Raw genomic sequence first — 22932 nt, 5'->3', positions numbered from 1 at the left:
CACTTATATAATATTGAAAGGTGTAGAGGAAGGCCTATAGCAGGGGGTAGACATTACATCAAGACTTTCTGACAGGACATTGCATAGGATAAGAAGGAGTTCATGGATTGTGATTGGTCCTGTTGGAGAGACCTTATCAATGATATCACAGAGCACTGCAATGTTTTAGTATGATTTTGCATCAAAATGCCTATTTAGGACCTTAGAGCCTGAGTTGTTCTGCCCTGACAATGCCTGTGATTTCTTCCTCAAATGGGCTAAGCAAGTTTGTATATCTTCCTGTGAGTTGCAGTTTCAGATCCTGGAAAAAGGGAGACATATTAGGCTTTTGTCCCTGGGAGAAAAGGGACCAAGGGGATAGGAGGAATGACTGTCTGTCTCTATCTGCCAGAAGGAATTAGGAGACCATCCTTACTTAGCTGGTCAAGTGAGGCAGTAGTGGTAGGTGTTATCTTTGGCCAGATCAGCTCATTAGGGTCTTGTAGAAGAGTATGGCTTAGATTTAAAACTCATCTTTCCCACTTGTTAAGGAATAAAAACCAAGGAAGAAGATACAACCCTCTCACTGAGAATAGCTTGGTCTAGAAGGACCAACTGTAACTGACATTTATGTAATGCCTAAAGTTGGAGAAGATCTTTCTATTCATTGTCTGATATGAATCTGTGCTCACAACAACCCTCACAAGCTAGCAGTTGTCAGCAGTCCTATTTTTTTGGATGAAGAAACAGTCTCAAATATGACACAACTGTGTGCCAGCAGAATGACTTGAGTTCAAGTTTTCCTGACCCTTGGACCACTACTCCATCCACATGCCACACTGGCTTTCACAAGGCTTGGACTAACGGCTCTGGGTTCTTCTTTCTGCTACAGTGCTACCTTGGAAAAGTGACTGAATCTCTTTGACCCTCAGCTTCTATATCTATAAAATGAAGGGGCTGAATGAAATTGCTTTTCAAGTCTTTCCCAGATCTCATATTCCATGAATCTATGGCTCACAAGTATTTGCAGTAAGCTATCATGTCCCCACTTTTCTTTTCTAGGCTAAACAATACCACTCTTTCTCTTGTTGTCATTTTTAATTTGAACATTTCCGTTCTTTGAACTATAGTGTTAGAAATCCAAGGATCCTCATCTCAGCTCCTACTTTCATTTAAAATTTGGGTGCCTGAACAAGACAACATCTCTTTCTCAGGGTTCTATGACGTAAGGTCAATGGGGATTAAGATCTGCCCCTGCCCATCAACAGGCCTCATGTGGAGCCCATTAAGGGAAGCTTGCTTGTTAATTTTTAATTAGGTACTGAGCCTAAAGAGTATATATTCTGAGAGGTGAGATTTTGCTTTGGGGGATCGCTTCTCAGGAAGATGTTGTGATTCCCTGGTTGAGACTCTGAATGGCTGTATGTTCAGAGCTCCACAACTCCTCAGAGGTAAAGGCTCTCTCAGTTCAGTGGTGGTTATAGAGCTTTGATTCAGGCAGTAGAGCCCTGTCTGTTGGTCTTTATTTCTCTTTGTATTTTTTCTATGTAAAGAAGATCATTGACCCTTTTAAAGTTGCTTTCCTTAGTAAAGCAGATCTAAGAACCTGCATTGGCAGCCATCCTGGATATGCCAGTATGGTTGATGTTACATAGGGATAACCCCTAATGTTGTGGAGATTTTGTTTTAGTGCTTTCTGATCAGACCGCAATTTTGGTGTTTCTTCCACCATGAACCATCAGTGATTAGCACCCCAATTCCTTTTAACCAATGAATATCAATTAGCTTTTACAATGGGATATTTACTACAAAGACATAGCAAGAACAGATGTGTTCTCCCCCGCCCCCACCTCCAAGCACTCATTCCTTTACCACCTTTGTCTCCAGAAAGAATGGGCTCAAATTTCCATATAGTATTTGACTGACCAAGTTCACTTTCAAATATCAATGCTGCCTTGAATTCATTCTAGATCAAACAGGTCACTTGGGACTTAAGTCCTCACAGTCTGGTCTGCCTGAAAAGCGTGGCAAGGATTCTGGTTCCCGGACCTCTGGTGAATCACCATTATGACCTTTCAAATTTCACAAGGTCATACCTGTTATCAATACTCCTTCACCTAAAAGTAGGAAAGAACAAATATGAAGAGGCAAAGAACATCAGCCACATGTCAGACTTAAATACGGAGGTTGTGAGGTCTCTACCCAGTCAGAGACTTATAAAACATTTATTTTCTCGAATTCTGTGAGGGAGGGAAAATAGCAAAAGAGACTTGTTTTAGCTCATTAGTGCCATTTAAATGCACCCTAGTTGAGGCTCCACAGTCAATCAAAAAGGTTCCTCCTGTCAACCTGAAAGTTTGGTTAAAAGAGGCAAACAGGTTAGGTGATATATAAATTCATATTGTTTTATTCCCTTAAAGCTAGCACATACATGATCATGGAGCCAGAAGAAAACTTCTGACTGTATAATAAAAGTAGGACAAGCTTTTTATATGTTTTAGGACAATCCCGGGATGTCTGTGTCCCTCAGATTTATGGTCTCCATATGTGTTTAACCATACCATGAGAGAAGAAGTTTCTTAGTTGAATAAGTTGTAAATACAATAAGACAAGACAATTGACAAAGTGTCAATTGGAAACTACAATGCCAGGATATCTGTGTTTCTCCTGTATAGCATATGTCCGTAGGTTACCAAGAATAAGCCTAGGCATCCTGTTCTTTAGTGTGTTACAAACAGGAAGAATACTCCTGGTCAGCCTCATCTAGTCTTAAACTTGGTGACAAAGAAAAGGGCATTTTTAGAGCAAAGCAAAGCATATCTGGTTGATTAGTTCAGGCTTCGGCCTTGGGTTCAAATGATCTGAAATGACTATCCATCCCCACTATATGTTTAGCAGACTGTAACCAGTTACAGAATGTCTGCACATGCTCCAAAGTTGATCGGGATTACATCTGCCCCGAGTGCTGCACATGTATGTAATGATTGGATTTATTGACCACTCCCTGCCCACCCTCTCCTTTTACACAACATATAAGTTGTGATACAGCTTTGAGTCTTTTCACTATCCAAGTTACCTTCTCCTGGAAGAGCTCCAGGTTGTTAATATCCCTCTTTTCACAGGATTGGACTCAGTATCTTTAGCATATTAGGTACCCAAACTGTCCTAAATTGACAGTGTGTTGCAGGAGCTATAAGAAAAGTTAGTGGCTTTGTATCTGTCCTCCCTACCCTCAAGGATTTGATTATAGGGATATGATAAGTACAAATAAGGAAAATAGCTCATATCTACATAATCCTTTAAGGCATACAAAGTGGATTTCTCAAAATGATCCTATATGTTAGGTAGTGCAAGGATTATTATCACTTCATTACAGTTGAAGAAACTGAGGCCCAAAGAGAGGAAGACACTTGACTATTGTCACACAGCTAATGAGTAGCAGAGTTGGAAGCCTAGCACTTTCTGCTATGCAACACAATGGCTGCTGATAAAATTATTCAAATGGGTATATGCCTTCTGTTATTTTTAATGGATTTCAGTGAAATTCTGTACATGGGGAGAGCATGTGAAGATAGGTAATTGCACGGGGTGAGGTCTACAGTTCTCAGAACCACTACTCTAGTCTTCTAAAAGAGCCTTTCAAAAATGTCTAATTTGGAGTACTTGATGCATGGGGAGAATTGACTCACTGGCCAAGTGGAGTAGAAATTTCCAGGCAATTACTGAGTGATTTACATAGCCAGTTTGGATTATTGCAGCCCCAGAAAAATGTTGTTTTGGTTAAGAGCAGATTTTTCTGCCTGAATTATCTGAATAAATAGTTTTTCACTCCATTTCTTCTTTGTAGGTACAGCCAAGAAATATTATGACTTTTTTTTGAGAGTCAAAGGACCAGAGACACCTGTCTACTCATCTCCTGGCCTTCAAACATTCTAAACATTAATGATTTTCTTGTCTTTATATAAAGCCCTGAAGGTCAACTAGGGACTATCGGATGTGCAGTGAAGCAGGGTACCTCAGCAGACTCTGAGAAAGCGGCTTTTGTGAGACTCCATTTCTATTGTTTACCTTGTCTGTGTATCTAGTGAGATAAGCTCAATGGATTTTGAGGGGATCTCATTACCCCAATAGCCACTTTCCCCTCAGATTTGGAGGTAATGCCTTTCATCCAAGGTCTAGAGCTGGTAGAATCAGAACTAGACATATGTGAAGGATTGCATCTCATTTTTCCCTTTCCTTGATTCATCCTAGTTCATCAGCCTTCAGGGAGTGAGGCAAGGCCCATCTGTTTGGTTAGCCTTCAGCTTAATTGATGTGTGGCTATGGTGAGGGATGAAACTTGATTAGGAAAACGCAGATCATTTATAAAATTAGATTGTGTGGTAGCATGGAGAGGGCTTCTAGCTGCTCCACGATGACTCCCTTCTCCAACCACCTAATTGACTGGAGTTGGTAAATATTTTAGGAAGCTGGTTTCTGGCTGGGACTCTGAAAATATTTTTCTGCTCATTGACAGAATGCCCACACTCACCCCACATTTTTTATGTATCGTCTCACATATCTTCCCTGCCGTGGCTGTCAAAGAGTCAGTGAGAAGTGAGGCAGAGCACTGTCCTGTAGGAAATATGTGCCTAGAGAAAGTGGGTAGTTTTGATGGCACATACATATTATGTTGGCACCACTGACTGATACAGCCTGAGAAAAGAGTCAAGATTAAAGAAAACAGATCTACTTTGGAGAACACACAACTTTGATACAAAAACAGAGCCCTCAATCTAGGGCACTTACTTCTTTATTTGTAAAACGTATGAAGGATGCCTGTTGTTTAGCTTGTGGGTTTACGCACATTGTAAAAGCAACAAATAACAATTGATGATGGAAATAAACCATTTCTGTGATTCACTACCACCCAAACAGACATGACACCTGACTCTCAATCTCTTTGACTTTGGACTCAAAGCACAGTGACAAATGCTACCCAGCTGTCTTTCAGAAATAAATTCCTGGATTAAATCAACCAGAGCTTAAACTCAATCCAGATAAAATGATGGTAAAGTTGACAGCAAGAAGGGAAAGATTCCGAGGAATTCACTTGAAATGTGTCCTCTTCAGGGATACACGGTGTTGTACCTCAAGGGTCACAAACTCATGAATTGGCTTATTATAGGTGTGGTGACCATATGCCCTAGACTTTCTGGGACAGCTTTGATTTAAAATATTCTATCTTATTTCCAAAATTAAAAAAAAAGTCCTTTGTCAGAGACCATATGTCTCAATTTTTCATTTACCCATGTGGTGAGATGATAATTAATCGGAGAGACTGTTTACTGGCCTTTTTGCTAGTCAGCTGGGTGCAGCAGTAAATAGAGCATTGCACCTGGAGTCAGATATATACTAACTGTGTGATCCTGAGCAAATTTTAACTTTGCCCTGCCTCAGTTTCCTCATCTATAAAATGAGGATAATACACTTGCTGCTGAGGGTTATTGTGCGGATACAATAAGATGACATTTGTGAAGTGCTTTGCAAACCTTAAAGTGCTATTGAAATGCAAGTTGTTACTATTGTTGCTATTAATTTTAAAGTGTGGGTCCCTTTATGAATGCTCCAGGTTTTCTCTAAGAATCCTCTAGCCATACTGGTTGCCTAAGGTTGGTCCTAGATTCTATTCTGAATCAACCAATCATTTAATTAATAAATACCAGCTATGCACTTAATGAATGCTTGGTGATTGATTGATTATATATAAGGGACTACGATACTATCAGAAGTATAAAAAGGAATAACAAAGTCATGCCTACTCTTCAGGAACTTAGAGTGTAATTGGGAAGATAAGATGTTCATTTAAAAATATCTGGCCGGAATATAAGGTAGCAAATGACACGTGCCCAGTGAGGAGTATAGACATTCAAAGGATGGCTGTAGAGACAGAGATAAATAACTCTTGCGTGAGCAGCAAAAGGAACCTTCACAGAAGAGATGAGATCTGTGTGTAACCACTCAGTTGCAGGGTTCCAAGAGCCAAGTTTACTTCTGGAAATTTCTTACCTCTGTGTCTGACTCAGAAAATCTGTGAATGACAGTATTATGAAAAAAATTCAGTTTGGTTAGTAGTTGATAATTTGAAGAGACAGGATTACACTCTGGGTTTGAATCTTAACCCTCCCATCAATTCCCTGTATGATCTTGGTCACTCTAGGTCTCAGATGCTTGATTTTGAAAATGAAGATACTAAATGAATTGCAAAATGAAAGTAGTAAAATGTACTAAAAGGTACGTTTCCAGCTCTAAATCTATGATTCTATTATAAGGGTGGGGCCAAAATAGTCCCATTTCGTTTTAGCCTTGATGCCTTAGATTAAATGCTAAAAGGCCTCAAAATTGGAATGATGTTGCACAAGAACCGTAATCTGTTCTGATAAGCCAAGGAAACTCTGCCATGCCCAGAAGAAAAATCATATATAAAATTATCAAGTGAATTAAGAAGGGATTGAATTATAAAAGTTGGATCACATATGAGATTCCAGGATACCTAGGAGGAGCAACTGCCTATGATGGAAAAAGAAGTCTTGGCCTGTTCTCCCTGTCCCTCAACAACTTTGGCCAGAGGCCAGTTTTGCAAATTTAAGGGGTTCAGGGGATATTGGACCTTCCTTTTTCCCACTGGTATCACAGCTATACTACCAAATCAACTGATGGCAGTCTCTGTGTCAGGAGTCAAGGACAGTTGGATACATATTCAAATGATTAAGGGGAAATTTGGGGGTATGCTAGGAATGGTAATGAAAGATTTTGAGCAACCAAGAACAGTGAGGACCTCTTTGCCATGTGTGTTCTTTAAGTTTGAAACCACTTTCTCCCTATCTCTGTATGTCCTTTCAGATAGTGTGTTATAAACATTTGGGAGAGGGGTGTTTTGTACCCACTCTTCTTATTGTACCATTTTTATTAATGATCCTAGGTTTGTGTGTGTGTGTGGGGGTAGTAGGAAGCATGCCAATGGGGACTTGACCCAATGGCATTAGAGAATCACTCCTGAATCCTCCAGAGTAGCCCTAGACCTCTGAGAAAGATATACCCAAGTTCTGGGGATGCAACTCAGTAGTGAGAATGGGAGCTGAGATAAGCCTTGGATTTTAAATGGGCTACACTCTGATCCCATTGCAAGACCAAAGTTCACAAAAAGACTAAAGTAACACTTTAAGGAAATATAGATGAAAATGTGGTATAGCAGAAAGAACACTGGATTGTGAGTCAGAAGTTCAAATCTTATCTTTGACACTGAATGCCTGTGTGACATTTGGCAAATCCCTTCACCTCCCCGAGTTTCAGTTTCTTCATCTGTAAAATGTAATTGAATTAAATTGCCTTTTCCAGCTCTAGATCTATGATTATATGAACCTACAAAAATCAAATACATTTTTCAAAAATAAGTACATTTTGCAATAAGTAACCATATCTCGATAATCTGGAGAAAGTCTGTCACTTAGAGTCACAGTGAAGCAGGAATTGAAGAAGTCACAGCCTCTTGAAGGTCCTTGGTGGCTCCATTGTTATCAGATATCACTCCCCCACAGCAATTCTGCATTGCCCCCTCAGATCTCAGGCAATATGAGGAAGCACTCTTAGACACAGCCTTAGTTTTCTGATGGAATACATGCTTTTTGTTCTTATGTTGTCACTATCCACTGCAGAAGAAAAGACCTCCAGCGTTCCTCTGCCCGGCAAGAGATACAGTTCTCCATAGGTGAGCTCTTCCAGCTCTAGTAATACAGGACTGGGCTAGGAAACTTCTGCCAGTGAGACAGTTTCCCTTGGCTACCTCTTCTGCTGAACTCTGGCTTCAGAAAGGCTTACATAAGGAGCCAGTTACTCTTTGTCTCCTAGACAGTGGAATCACCAACATCTGGTTCAGATATGGAAACCATACCTGTCAATATCCTTTCTCAGATACCTGGAAGGTCCCCCTGACAAGTGAACATTCCTCATTGGTTTAGGAGCTAATACTACACTCTATTTCTACTGAATTATTCATCTTAATTTACTTTGATTCAATTTAATAAACATTCTTGAAGTACCTACTTGGTAAAAGTAACCCTGGTTAAGTCACTTAAATCCCATAGACTATACTAAATCAATTACCTAGGGCTATTACTGGTCACATCTGAGGTAAAGAAGATGGATGGCAAAAGTTATAGGTGCTTTTGTCAGGGCACAGCACTCTTTGGGAAGCAATGGAGGGGTCAGAGAAATGGAGAAACAACATTCCCAATACAGGCTATATAAGTTACAGTGAGAATTATATTGAAAAGTAATATGAGTAAAGTTCATCTGCTATATGTGTCTGTGGCTGAACCAATATTTCTTTGAATTAGCTTTCTCCTCCTGTCCCCCCCACCCCCATTCATGGAGAGTCTTTATCTGAAAGAAGATGAAGCTGTCCCTAGGACCTGATTGGTCTACGAGACTCACCATGAACTGCAGTTTCTCTGGAGCAGCTTTCTGATCATCTAAGGACATAAAAACTTCCAGGTATACAGAGTCCAGGCCCCTTGGACTGGGTGGATTTCTGAAGCCCATATGAATAACCTTACCCTGCCCTGTTGACCAGATGTATTTTTATATGAAGTTGGAGGAGGGCATCTAGAGAAGGTAAGTGCTGCCATAACTTTGTTGCATATCCTTGCTGTGTTAGGGAAAAGTAAACCCTCTTTGTATTAAATGTTTAATGAGTGCTTCATTTCATCACAACGTTGAACTTGATCTAAGAGGGTACTGGATTTAGCTCCATGCTTTGGACAACTTCCCACACATTCTTTTGTCTTCTTCTAGCCCTTTATAGTATATTCCTCCCCACCTTCTTCCTCTTCTCCTTCTTCCAGGTAGCCAAAGTTTTCATCCCTACCCCCAGGTTCTTAAATTCTGCCACTGAGGAAATTCTATCTCATGTTATAGTTTTCTTTATTCCTCAGCCTCTACTATGAAAATATAACTGTCTTTCGCCCTTTTTTACTTACAGTTGGATGGCAATGCTTGGAAATGGGTTATAGATCATATAAACCAAATTTTTAATAATAGATCACCTCTATTATAGGAATTTTTTAAAAATTAATTTTATTTTTGTTATTCAGGGATTAGGGCCATTCTTACAGCAACTTTTGGATAACTAAAAGCCTGTCTTATGTTAATATCAACCTCACCTGACCAAAGCCTGACTCATAGAATAATAATGTTAAGGGAAAGTGAGGGCCATTTTTCCTGGTGGAAAGGTTTTGAACTGGTTGAAACCTGTCCAATGGGAAGTAAAAATTTATTTAAAGCCTTAAGTATTTCTTAGATAGGAAGCCAGAGGAAGAATCTCAACTGTCCCTGACTCCTTGGCAACATGTAAATCTCCCCCCTCAGGCTATTTGTAAACTCTCTAAATAGAGTTTTATCTGTAACCTGACTTACCTTATCTATAGAGTCTGTTTATCTAGGTTTCCTTAGGTATGAGATTATGACTTTGTTTAAGTTTGTTCAACTTTTAAGACATTGAAGCAATCATGGAATTATGAATCTGTCTTTTCTTTAGCTTTCATGGCTTAAGAGGAATGTATAATACTGTGATATTTAAAAGAATTGTTATTCTGTCACTCTCATATAATTTTGTCTATAAGAGGCTGTGTCAGAATGCTAATTGGGGTTCAGATTAATATTTTGTCTGAGATCTGAATCTATGCTTAAGCATAATAAAACCTAGATTTTTCTTTTTTTTTAAAACTCTATAATTTCTGTATTGTAGTAGATTTATTTTGGCAGCAGTTATGTACCACCTGAACTCAAAAAGGAGATATTTCTCCCATAATACCTCCCATGTGACATAATATCTTGACCCAGTTAAAATTAATGTAGTGCCAGAAGAGTCCTAAGAAATTACTCCATTGGTAGCCAGGCCCCATGGCAGCCCAGTGTGAGAGATGGTTATGGGCAGTTGGTGGTATTATTAGTTTTCATCATAATTATTTTTATTATAATGTCTAGGCAGCTACTTTCTTTTCTAATGTGTAGAGTCAACTCTGCTTATAGGCCATGTAGAAAGAATCAATATTGCCTTCTGAGGAAAGGGGAGAAAAAATTCCTCTATTATTTCATCTGTGTAGAAAGCAGTGTTATGTGGTAGAAAGAACATTGTACATCACAAATGGAGGCCTTTCAGTTCTTGGGTTTGTCACTTGACTAGGTATATTGCCTTGAAGAAGTTTGACTTCTCTTTCCTTCCTCCCTCCCTCCTTACTTCCCACCCTCCCCTTCCTTCCTTCCTTCCTTCCTTCCTTCCTTTCTCCCTTTCTCCTTCCTCCTTCCTTCTTCCTTCCTTCCTTCCTCCCTCCCATCTATCTATTTATTCAAGGCAGGGCTGCTCAATTCTTATTTAGCTTCTGCTTTCTTTGCCAAGAGAAAGACTCTTAAGCAGGAAATGACAGAACAAAAATAGCTAACAGAAAGCTACCAACAAAAATAACTAAGGAAATTATAAGACAGCATCTAGCTGTCTTGAGGAATTCTAGTTACACAGTAGATGAACTATATGTCTTAGTTTTAAAAGTAGTGTGATTGCTAAGCTCTTGTCAATGAAAGATCATGGAAAATAAGAGAGATACTGCAGGACTTGAGAAGTGTGAATACCATCCAGATTTTCAAAGAAGAGAAGAAAGCAAAGTCAGCAAAGTATGGGCCAGTTGTGAGCTTGAGGGACTAGGAGGATGGTACTGCTCTCTGCAGTAACAGGGAAGGTAGGAGGGGGAAGTTAAATAAGACTTGAGCAACTCTGCCTTGAATGAAAAGAAGGAAGTGGGGGGGGAAAGAGAGAGAGAGAGAGAGAGAGAGAGAGAGAGAGAGAGAGAGAGAGAGAGAGAGAGAGAGAGAGAGGAGGAGGAGAGAGGAAGAGAAGAGAAGAGGAGAGGAGAGGAGAGGAGAGGAGAGAAAATACCCTAACAATTAAAGTAATTCTTAAATGGAATGGGCCACCTCAGTAATTACTGGGTTCCCCTTCTCACTGGAGGTCTTCAAGTAGAGTCCAGATGATGACTTTTATTGGGTATATTATAGCGGGGAATCTTTTTCCAGGCATAAATTGAACTAGATGGGCTAGATTTCTTGTTCAGAAATTCTTTGAAGAATATTACTATCCTCCTCTTCTTCCTCATTTTCTTTCTCCTCCCCTCCATTCTCTTCCTCCTCTTTCTTCTCTTCTTCCTCCTTTCCCCCTTCTCCTCCTCTTCCTTTTCCTCCTTCATTGTCATTTTCTCCCTTTCTTCTTCCTTCTCTGTAGTTATCAGTCCATGAATGTTGTTGCTTAGATCGCTTTATTGAGCATCTCTACCAGATGCAGAGATTTAGAGACTCTTCCTCATCTCCCAGAATATGCTCTGGGGAAATACATGTAACCCCTAAATACTCTTGAACAACCACAAGAAGCTGGAATAGAGTGATTTTATGTTGAACACTATAACTTGAAATTTAACATATAACTAAGGGGCGGGGAGGGTGGGAGGGCAGGAAGATGGCCCTAGTAAAGATGAGATAGGCTAGGTAGATTTATCTGGGAAGCCCAGATAAGAAATAAATCAATATAATTAAAGGTGGTTCAACTGCCACAATCAGTAGAGAAGTGACATAAGTGAAGCCATTGAGGAAAATCAATATTCTAGTGAATGTTGAGTACATGAAATGGAGTACAGGCCAGATTTTCTTGGTAACAGTCAAAGGGCTATCTAGTAGTATGAATGTATACATGAAAACAGTTGTTAATATAGACTGATTTAGGGATAGAACTTGACCATCAAGGAGTTATGGATCATGTGTAGCATTTGCAGAGTCAATGGAGAATTCAAGTCTATCCAATTAAATAAATATTTATTAATAAACACTAATCACTCCCCTCCCCGCTGTGGTTCTGACTGTGGGATTTCAACACAATGGCCCTACAACAGGAATCTGTATTCCCTTCATTCCCTACTTTCTATCTTTTTTTTGTGTATTGTCTTCCTCCATTAGATTGCAAACTCCTTGAGGGCAGAAATTATCTTTCTTTTTGTTTGTATTTTGCCTTATTAAGGCAGAAGCCTTAAATATCAGATCAAGTGCTGGGTGATGGAACAAAGCCAATCTAACCCTGGACTATTGAAGTGTTTTTTCCTCTAGGATAAGATATATTAACTAAATAAATTTGTGGGTTGTTTTTTGGATATTGATCACTGAGTAAAGTGAATATTTATTTAGGATCCATATTAAGATAGATAATGGAGTCGCTTGTACATCTAGTATCATCTATGCATGTAAATAATGAATGAAGGCCTATGAAGATGAAACTTAAACTCCAGGTATGCACAAATTCACACTCATGTACACATACACACAACATATATATGTATATATATATATATGTACACACACACACATATGTATGTATATACATACATAGACACATACACAGAATTTCCCCAAAGTCTTAGTATATATATATGCATATATGTTTACATGGTATACATGTATTTACCCAGTGACCAATATCTAAAAAAACACCCACAAACTTATTTAGTGAATAAATCTTGTCCTAGAGGAAAAAAATACTTTAGTAGTCCAGGGGAGGATTTGGTTTTGTTCTATCAGTCAGCACTGGGACTGATACATAGGTCTTTTGCCTTAATAAGGTAAAATATAGGCAAAAAGAAAGGTGATCCCTGCCCTCAAGGAGTTTGTAATCTTACATATGTATATGCATATATACTCATATTTATGTATTCATATATATGTATATGTATATCTATAGATATACATATACATATATAAACAGCCTTTTCTTCTACTTGTCCCCTATATAAACCTTCTACCAAACAGTTTTACCTCATCATGAACTATTTCTGTATCTTGGGTTCATAAACAGGTCATAGGATCACAGGGTTTTAGAGGTAAAAGAGATCTTAGAAACTTGTTAGTACGACCCCCATATTTTACAGGACAACAGAGGCCTAGAAAGGGCATTGTCACGTCATTTTCATTTCCTTGAATGAGGAAGCCCAACCATGTCAATTTATGGAAATCCAACCTGTCTTCAAGGCTCAGTCCAATGTCATTTCATCCTACAAGTCACTTAACCTTCCTGGGCCTCTGTTTCCTTACTTATAAAATGAAGGGTTTAGACCCTGAAGTCCTGTCTAAATCTAAATCCATGATTTCATTCGATTGACAAACATTTATTGAATGCCTTCTATGTGTCAAGCACTGGGATACAAAACAAAACAAAACAAAAAAACCAATTCTATTCTTGAGAAACTTAATTTCTATCTTTCCCCCTTCTTTAATTATACTTCACTGGCTTTTTTTTTTTTTTTTTTTTGCTCTGCCCCTGTGATTTCATCATTAATGAAAATAGGGAACTCCTAGTAAGGAACCTTCCCCTACTGATGCAGATTGGTGATGGTTCTATGATTCATAGCCTTAGGAAGTTGTCTGGGATGCTGACAAATTAAGTACCTTACCCAGGATCATGTCGGTGGTAGGCATCTAAGGTGAGACTTTCATCCAGGTCTTCCTGACTTCAAGGGAAATTCTCTGTCTACTGCCTCCTACTACCTCTCTTCCATATTAATCTTCCTAAATTATAATTTTGATGACATTACTCCTAATCATGTCACTTCCTAGTTTATAACTTTGATCACATAATTATCAGAAGTATTTGAAGGACTGTCATCAGAAGGAAGGATTAGATTTGTTCTGTTTGTCCTCTGATGTCAGAGCCAAAGAAAATCCTAAGAAGCCAATCTAGGTTTCCTGTCAAGAAATGACTTTCTAACAATTAGGACTGTGTAATAGTGAATTGTACCATGCTGGGCTCCCCCCTACTGGAGATTTTCAAGAAGGGGCTTGGGCAAACACGGATATATTTTAGAGGCGATTCTATTCATGTATGGGTTGGCCTCCCACTGAAGTTCCTTCCAGCTCTCAAAATCTCTGATACCTCTATATTTGTTACTGGACTATAGATTTAGAGTTGGAAGTGACTTTAGGCATCACTTTGTCCAAACCCCTCATATTACAGATAAAAATCCCAGACTGTGAAAGGTTTAAGTAACTTGCCCAAAGTCACATAACAATAAGGATTCGAATCTAGGTACTTTGAATCCAAATCCGGCATACTTTTTACTAAACTCCACTGACCCCTGGCCTAACATTTTGTACTACTCATTTATTTATATTGTAAAACATGCAGATGTTATCTGTGTGTATATATGATCTTCCTTACTAGATTATGAACTCCTCAAAGACAGATATCGATATCTTATTTATTTTACGTGTCATTCAACATACATCACAGTGTTTATATATACTAGGTATTTAGTAAATGTTTTCTGATTTAATTTATTATGTCTGGACCTGCCTAGTACTTATTATTTGTACCACTTACATAGCTCTTATAAGTGACAGCCTTGTATTAACAGCTATTTTTATGTGTGGTTATCTCCTGGAAAGGTGGCTAGTTCACAAATGTCCAAAGCTATGCCTTATTGGTTTATGTAATCACCATAGCGCCTAGTACTGTACCCTATAAATAGAAGTTACTCTATAATTTCTCTTTGATTTATTGAATGAATGATGAATGTATGAATTTGTGGGGCAGGAAAGATGATGCTTATTTGCTCCCCTAGGAATATTCACTATTACTGTTATACCTTTGAATTAAGCCAATTCCTTCCTTGAGGTTTCTTTTAAGATGCAAATGTGTGTACACATTAACCCATTAACACTCATGGAACCCATTAGCACAGATTAGTTTATCAGATTAGCAAAACTGTCATTTAGTTGGAGAACTAGCCTCCAGGGGATAAACTATGGGACAAAAACTTTTGATGCTAGAGTAGGGCAGAGGGAGGGAGATACTGAAATGATTTGTAGGGTAGGCCTAGGAGGAGTGCTATTATGGAAGAGGCCTAGGCAATTGAAGAATAGTTATGAGCACCTAAGGTGACAGGACTAATCAAACTACCTGAGCTCATTAGTCAATGATTAACAAACTACCACTCCAGTATACCTTCCCCATCTCAGAGATTCTGAACCCCAGGCCACCATTTATCATTATTTAAACTTATTCTCTGTCCCTCACTGCTCACTGCTCTAGCTTCTCTCCCCATTCTACTCAAACACTTGAGATCCCCACCTTTTCTACTATGCTCTCCAGACTGCTTGCCTACAGGTAGCTTGCTTTCATCTTAAACCTGTTCACTTCTCACTCCTTTCATATTCTGGCTCAGTCTTCTGACATCTTACACCCCACCCCACCTCTCCCAACTCCCCTGCATTCTGCTCTCCATTGGCCTACTTGCTGTTCCTTGAAGAAAACATTTCTCCCAACTCAATAAGTAGCATTTTTACTGTCTGTGCTCCATGCCTGGAATGCTCTCCATCCTCATCTTTGCCACCAGGCTTCCCTGGCTTCCTTCAAGTTCCAGCTGAAATTCCATCTTCTGCTGGAAGCCTTTCCCATTTTTCCTTAATCCTAGCACCTTCCCTTTGTTGATTATTTCCAACTTATCCTATATATAGCTTCTTTATTAACAGTTTACATGTTGTCACCCCCATGACTATAAGCTCCTTGAAAACCTGTATTTCCTTTTACCTTTCTTTGTATCCCCAGTGCTTAGCACAGTACCTGGTACATTGCAGGCACTTAATAAATGTTTATTGATTGACTGGGTCTCTTTGAGATCTAGCTCCCACCTGACAACAGTGACTCCCTGACTGCCCTTTCCAGCACTGGTTACACTTTCATGGATTCCTCCCCCCTCCCTAATCTCCTCCCCTACCACACATGCTAACTGAGATGAGGGAGTTAGAATACTCCTTGTTCCAGTAACCTTTCCTCCTTTGAGGTTCACCCAATCCATATCTACTACCCAATAAAAATTCTGGTAGCTGTTTCCTATGGACCTTAATGAATCCATTTCCTGGCTCACACTTTTTCTATCTTCCCTGAGTTTTGCTCTCATACTAGGGGACTTAACAAATGTGTTGATACTACTTCACACAGTCTATCCTTTTAGCTCTTTAACTTACTCCACCCTACCTCACCTATGCACAGAGATAGTCATACCCATGATCTTTATACCCTTGATACCCACAAATACCCAAGAATCAACCATCAATCCATATTCATGAACTCTGACATTCCCATATCTTAACCCAACATATTGTAATTACACCTCTTCCTCTCCTTTTCAAGCCCACACCCAGTTCTTCATCTTCACCATGATCTCCAATCCCTCAACCCTTTAGTTCTTTCCCAGACCATCACTCTCACACTGGCTACTCTCATCTCTTCTTCATCTTGTTCCTTTGGTGAACATATTCAGTTCTACACTATCCTCCTCTTTTTAGTTCCTTGTCTTTTTATTGTAACAATGATCTTGCCCTGTCAAGCCTTAAACCTAGATTACTTCTACCATCTTCTGCCATTGTTCCTACACATGTACTACCGATTAAAGTTGGAGAAAATCATGAAACTCTGCCGACTGCATTCACTAACATCTATGTTAATAATCTCAATTGGACCCTCACTGAAGCAAGGCATTCTCTTTATATCTCTCTTATTGACTCACTATCCCACTCAGCCCCAATGGATTTTCCATCCCTTTTTGTCCCTTCTTAAGCTTCTCATAATTCCTCTTCCCCCCACTCTCTCAGCCAAGAACCTTATTTCATATTTCAGTCAAAAAAAATTGAGGCCATTCCCACTGTCTCCCTCATCTCCCTTACTCCTCATCCCACATTACCTAGATGCCTTTTGACACTATCTCTGCCTTCTCCCTTGTGTCACATGAGGTGGCACTTCTCCTTGCCAAGACTGATGTCCATACACAGAAAGTGATCTCATCCCATCCCATCTCATCCCATTTTCTCCAGAAGATTGTCCTTTCCATCATTTCCACTTTCTTATTTATTGTCAGTCTCTCTCCACCAATTATCTGCTTTCCTATGACCTAAAACATACTCATGTCTTTCTTATTCTCAAAAAATTCTCACATGATTCATCCATCCTACTAACTATTATCCCATGTCTCTTCTCCCTTTTGTGGCTAGGCTCCTTCAGAAGGCTATTTATAATCAATGCCTCTACCTTCTTTCTTCTCATTTTTTTCTTACCTCTACCATCTGGCTTCCAGCCTCATCCCTTAATCAAAATTGCTCTCCTCAAAGTTGCCAATGATTTCTTTATTGCCAAATTTAATGGCCTTTTCTCAGACATCATCATTCTTCACCTCTCTGTAGCCTTTGAGATTGTTGATCACGCTCTTCCTGATATTCTGTTCTTTCTGGATTTTCATGACACCACTCTCTCCAGGTTCTCTTTCTACCTTTATGACTGCCTCTTCTCTTTTTCCTTTGCTGGATCTTCATACACCTCATACCTATTAAGCATGGATATCCCATGAGGCTGTTTCCTAGGCCTTCTTCTCCCCCTTACACTTTCACTTGGTGAACTCATCAACTCTCATGAATTCAATTATCACCTCTGTGCTGATTCTCAAATCTATTTATCTAGCCATAAACTCTCTGATGACCTCTAGTCTTACATCTCCTACTGACTATTGGTGTCATGAACTACATATCCTATAGGCATCTTAAACTCAACATATCCAAAATGGAATTTATTACCTTTGCTCCCAAACCCTTCCCCTTTCTGAAATTCTCTATTAACTGTTGTACTACAATCCTCTCAGTCACTCAAAATCACAACCCAGGTGTCATTCTCAGCTCCTCATTCTCACTCACCACCACCATCCAATGTATTGCCAAGTCTTGTTTTTTCTTTACCTTAGAAACATATCTCACCCTTATTTCACCATGTACTCTGTAATCCAGTGATAATAGTCTCCTTGCTATTCTCCTGAAAAGGCATTCCATTTCCTGACTCAGGGAATTTTCCCTGGATGTCTCCTATGTCTAGAATTCTCTCTCTTTTCATCCCTATCTCCTGGTTTCCATCAATTCTCATTCGAAATCTCACCTTCTGCAAAAAAATATTTCCTGGCCTCCTCAATGCTAGTGCCTTCTCTCTGAGATTATCTCCAGTTTATCCTGTATATATCCTGTTTGTAACTAGTTTACATATTCTCTCCCCATTAGGCTATGAGCCCGTTGAAAATAAGAGATTGTTTTTGACTTTCTTTGTATCCCTAGCCCTTAGCATATTACCTGGCATATAGTAGGCACTTAAGAAATGCTTGCTGACTTGCCTTCTAATATGTTGAAGTGAAAAAAGTAGAGTCTTCAGAGCACCTTGGGCAGCTTACTTCCCCTCTCTGGACCTCAGTTTTCTTATTAGTAAAACAAGAGGATTGAACTAAATGACCATAATGCCCCATCCAGCTCTAAATTCATGATCCTGTGATCAGGGATCCAGTACTCTATTGTATGATTCAGACAATATGCATGTGCTACAGGAATTTGCAGAAGGCTGGACTAGTAAGGGAAATTTCCATGAAGGAAGTGGGACATCGAATGATGGAAAGGAGTTGTTTCGGCAGAGAGGAGGGGATTGCAGGTAATGAATGGTAGGAGTGCAGAAGGAAGAACCTGTGATCAAAGAGTAGTCATTTCATTCTTTTAGGCACTTTAGGTATTTGTCTTTTAATCCATGCAAGTAACTTTTGGCAGTCAACTTAGCCACTCTTGTCCTCTGGCTCCTTAGCAGTGAGATAGGGATGACAAAGTAAGCCTGCATTATGGGGAAGCTGGGAGGCATCATGAATGTGATAGATTCTAAAAGGTTTTATTCATACAAAGGGGAGGAAGAAAATGCTTCACAAAATTGTAGAGCTAGAGTTTCAAAACATCATTGCTGCCTAATGAAGGCTTCAGATTTACCCTCAGTGAATGTATAGTTTGAATTCTGAAGCTGAAAAATATCCTTGTTATGCTTTGCCTGGATCAAAGTATACATAAAATCCAATCAAATGGAGAAAAGGCAAAGGATACAGGCAAATGCCTCAGCATGACAAAGAGCAGCTCTCAGGTCTGTACTAATGCCTTGGTTCACTGAAATATCCCAGAACCATGTAAGCAGGGACTGACACCCAAATAAATTACCATATCCATCATACCTAGAATGGGAAATGCTACCTGGGGATTTACAAGAGATCAAAGTTATAAGAGATTGGAAAGATGAACAGTTTTGAATCCTTTTCACTGATGGTATAGATGGCTACCCCACTGATAGAGGATGCTTGCTGTCAGAAGGAGAAAAATCCAACTACCCTCCAGTCAAACTGCACTAGTTCCCATCATTATTCACAAAACCTATATAAATTAGTGACCCACCTGAATCATGCAATGAAGCTTTGTTACTTTTGAGGATTTAGTAGGCTTACAAAATGTTTCTAAGTTGGAATTCTCAGAGACTAGTTTTCATGAAAAGAAAAAAATTCATAATTTGAACAATTTTTAATGTAAGAGTCTTCTGAAATGCTTTGTTTCCTTGAAGTCTTTAAACATTGCTTTTCTATCCTGCCTCCATAAAATTTTGTTTATAGTCATCTTTGCTCATCTGATAAAAGTGTAACATTCCAGTCCTTTTCTAAATGATCTCAAATTCTCAATAATGTACTATATAGATTGTAACCCATGATTCAGAGCTCCCTGCCCCCCCCAAAAAAACCTATGGGATCACACCAACTGGAGCTGATCCTAATGGCTTTTGACCTCAAGATGGTCAATTTTTCTCTTTGTCTTGTTTTCCCTACCTGGACATCCCTAGAAAAATTTCTAAATAAATCTTAGATATAACTCATTTGCAGATGTGTTTAGCAGGGTCCCCTGATTCCTACATTAGCATTCAACGTGTTCTATGTGTACCAGGTATGAGACAGACTTTATTTCATTTGCACAGAAAATGTGTAAAGACACAAAAGATCCAGGAGCCCAAGAGCAGATACAAAAACACAAAAACTCAAACAGCCCATTATACTCTTCCACTACCCTGTTTCTTAAGTTGGTGAGATGTCTACACTGAATCTGGCATCAATATAGTGAGCCAGGGAGAAGTGGAAGGAGTGGGAGGGAGTGTTGGGAATAAAACTGTGTAAGAAGGAGAGAAGTGGCCCATTTGACAACAGTCTACCATCATCCTATGCCTTAACTGTCCAATTATCAGGAAGCTAATCATTAAGGAAGTGCTCATACCTAATCAAATCCTCTCTCCCCCCCCCATATAATACTACATAGCAGTATAGTGTTTCTATATTGGAAATACCAGAAAACAAAGGATACATGCATTTTGATGATTAAAAAAAACTATATTACAAGACTTATTATTCTTAGTAGTAAATCAAAGTATAAAGTTGTATAAATGAATTTTACTAACTATTGTGATCTTTTATTGATTACTTAGTTATAAGATCACAAACTCCAAGCCTCCATATTCTATCCAACCTCTTTCTTTTACAAATGAGGAAACTGAAACCTAGAGACTAAGTGACTTTCCCAATATCTATATGGTAAGTAGCAAAATGGCAAAAGTAAGATTTGAACCAGGAGCAGCTAGGTGGTGCAGTGGATAGAGTGCCTGGACTAGAGTCAGGAAATTTCTGTTGTTTTTGTTCAATCATTCAGTCATATCTGACTCTTCATGACTGCATGGACCACAGCATTCCAGGCCCTTCTCTCCTCCACTGTCTCTTAAAGTCTGGCCAACTTTATGTTCATTGTTTCCATGACACTGTCTATCCATCTCATCCTCTGCTGTCCCCTTTTCCTTTTGCCTTCAATCTTTCCCAATAACAGGGTCTTTTCCAAGTGACCAAAGTATTTAAGCTTCGGCTTCAGTATTTGACCTTCCAGTGAATAGCCTGGATTAATTTCTTTAAGTATTGACTGATTTGACCTCCTTGCTATCCAAGGAACTCTCCAAAGTCTTTGCCAGCACCACAACTCAAAAGCGTCGATTCTGCAATGCTCAGCTATCCGTATAGCCCAACTCTCACAGCCATGCATTGCTCCTGGAAAAACCATAGCTTTGACTATATGGACCTTTGTTGGCAAGGTGATGTTTCTGTCTTTTGGTATGCTGTCCAGATTTGCCACAGCTTTCCTTCCGAGGAGCAAAAGTCTTTTGATGTCATGGCTTCAGTAACTGTCTGCGGTGATCTTTAAGCCCAAGAATATAAATTCTGACACTGCTTCCATTTCTCCTCCCTCTCTTTGTCAGGAAGCAATGGAAGCAGTTGCCAAGATCTTAATTCTTTTTGATGTTAAGCTTCAAGCCAGCTTTTACACTCTTCCCTTTTACCTCTGTCATGAGGCTTCCTAATTCTTCTTTACTTTCTGCCATCAGAGAGGTATCATCAGCATATCTGAGATTGTTGATATTTCTCCCAGCAACCTTAATTCCAGTTTTTATCCATCCAGTCTGGCATTTCACATGAGATACTCCGCATACAAGTTCTCAAAGATATGGGAGTACCAGATCATCTCATTGCTCTCCTGAGGAACCTATATGTGGGACAAGATGCAAGAGCTAGAACCGAACATGGAACAACTGATTGGTTTAAATTGGAAAAGGAGTATGGCAAGACTATATATTGTCACCTTATTTATTTAACTTATATGCAGAGTCAAGAAGATCTGAGTTCAAATCTGGCATCAGACACTAACTGTGTGACACTGGGCAAATCACTTAACCCTGTTTGCCTCAGTTTTCTCATCTGTAAAATGAGCTGGAGTAGGAAATGACCTACTATTCCAGTATCTTTGCCAAGAAAACCCCAAATGGAGTCAAGAAGAGTTGGACATGACTGAAATAACCAAGCAATAAAAATATTTGAACCAACTCTTTCTCACTCCAGATTCAACAGTCTTTTTACTATATATAATCAGTTCCTAATTTCTTCAATGTTTCCATTTTTTCTATAATACATAACTTTTTTTTAATGGGCTAATTCCATCTTAATACTAGGACCAAAGGGTACTGTCTTGGTGAATTAGATTTAAGTGAAGCAGAGTTGTGAAGAGTTGTCAGCCTCACTCTCTCTTCCTGAGTTATTAAAGTCCAGTTGTAAGACAAAAGTTAGGATGACACACAGCCCAGAATAAATATACCTACAAGTGTTGGAAAATTTCAGATAGGTTATCTCTACATAAATATAAACAAGTTTGCTTCAGTCACACGAGCTCTCTGCTTTCATTGCCTTTTATTACTTCCTCCTTGAATTCAATGTGGTCATAGTTTCTGTTTTCTTAAGACTATCATTATTAGCAATTCCAGGCTTCTCAGAACAAAACTAATGAAGGGCAAACGTGATGGAACTCTGGTTTGTGTTTTGATCTTCCCTGTCACCATAGTAGCTTTCTATGGTAAAGGCTCTTTTGTTTCTTGGTCACTTGGGGCAGGACCTATTTCATGGCTTTTAAAGTTAAGCTTTACTGCCAGGGGCACAGGGGGCACTGTCCCAAGCTTCTTGTACTGGGGACCAGGGACCTGGTCACTGACTTTCTGCTCTGGGGCCTTAGGTGCTAGAGGCTTGCTTACTGCACTGGGGTGGCCTGGACTAGTCATGCCTGTTGTGCCCTTTGTTCTGGGGCTGCGATTTACCTCCTGCACTAGAGCTGGAGGCCTCACAGCTGGTCAGCTGTGTCACTGGTCTGTTGAGCCAGGACCAAGGCACCTTGGTTGCTGAGCTGTGCTATGGCTAAAAGCTTCCTGCTGGCTTGCCTCAGACACCATCTCACTGGTCTGTACTCCCCTTTTACCCAAGTGAGACAGACCTTTCTTGAAGTCCTTTTAGGTTATCTTAAGCTGGAAAATTGTTTCACTGTCTTTTTGTAGGTTCTGTGGCTCCAGAATCTATTTAGAGGCTTGATTTAATGTTGTTTTGGAGGGAAACTGCAGAAGGCTCAGGCAACTTCTTGGCTTCTCTCTGC

General features: G+C 39.4%; 1 pseudogene; it reads right to left on the bottom strand.

Annotated features, from left to right (window-relative positions):
• LOC118838627 overlaps nucleotides 1-22567 on the bottom strand; it is a 38305-nt pseudogene extending 15738 nt beyond the window's left edge.
• Nucleotides 22568-22932: the final 365 nt, after the last annotated feature.

Source organism: Trichosurus vulpecula, chromosome 1 (genome assembly GCF_011100635.1).
Source record: "Trichosurus vulpecula isolate mTriVul1 chromosome 1, mTriVul1.pri, whole genome shotgun sequence".
Taxonomy (NCBI): domain Eukaryota; kingdom Metazoa; phylum Chordata; class Mammalia; order Diprotodontia; family Phalangeridae; genus Trichosurus; species Trichosurus vulpecula.
The sequence above is the reverse complement of the archived record's forward strand: the minus strand, read 5'-3'. Positions and strand labels throughout refer to the sequence as shown.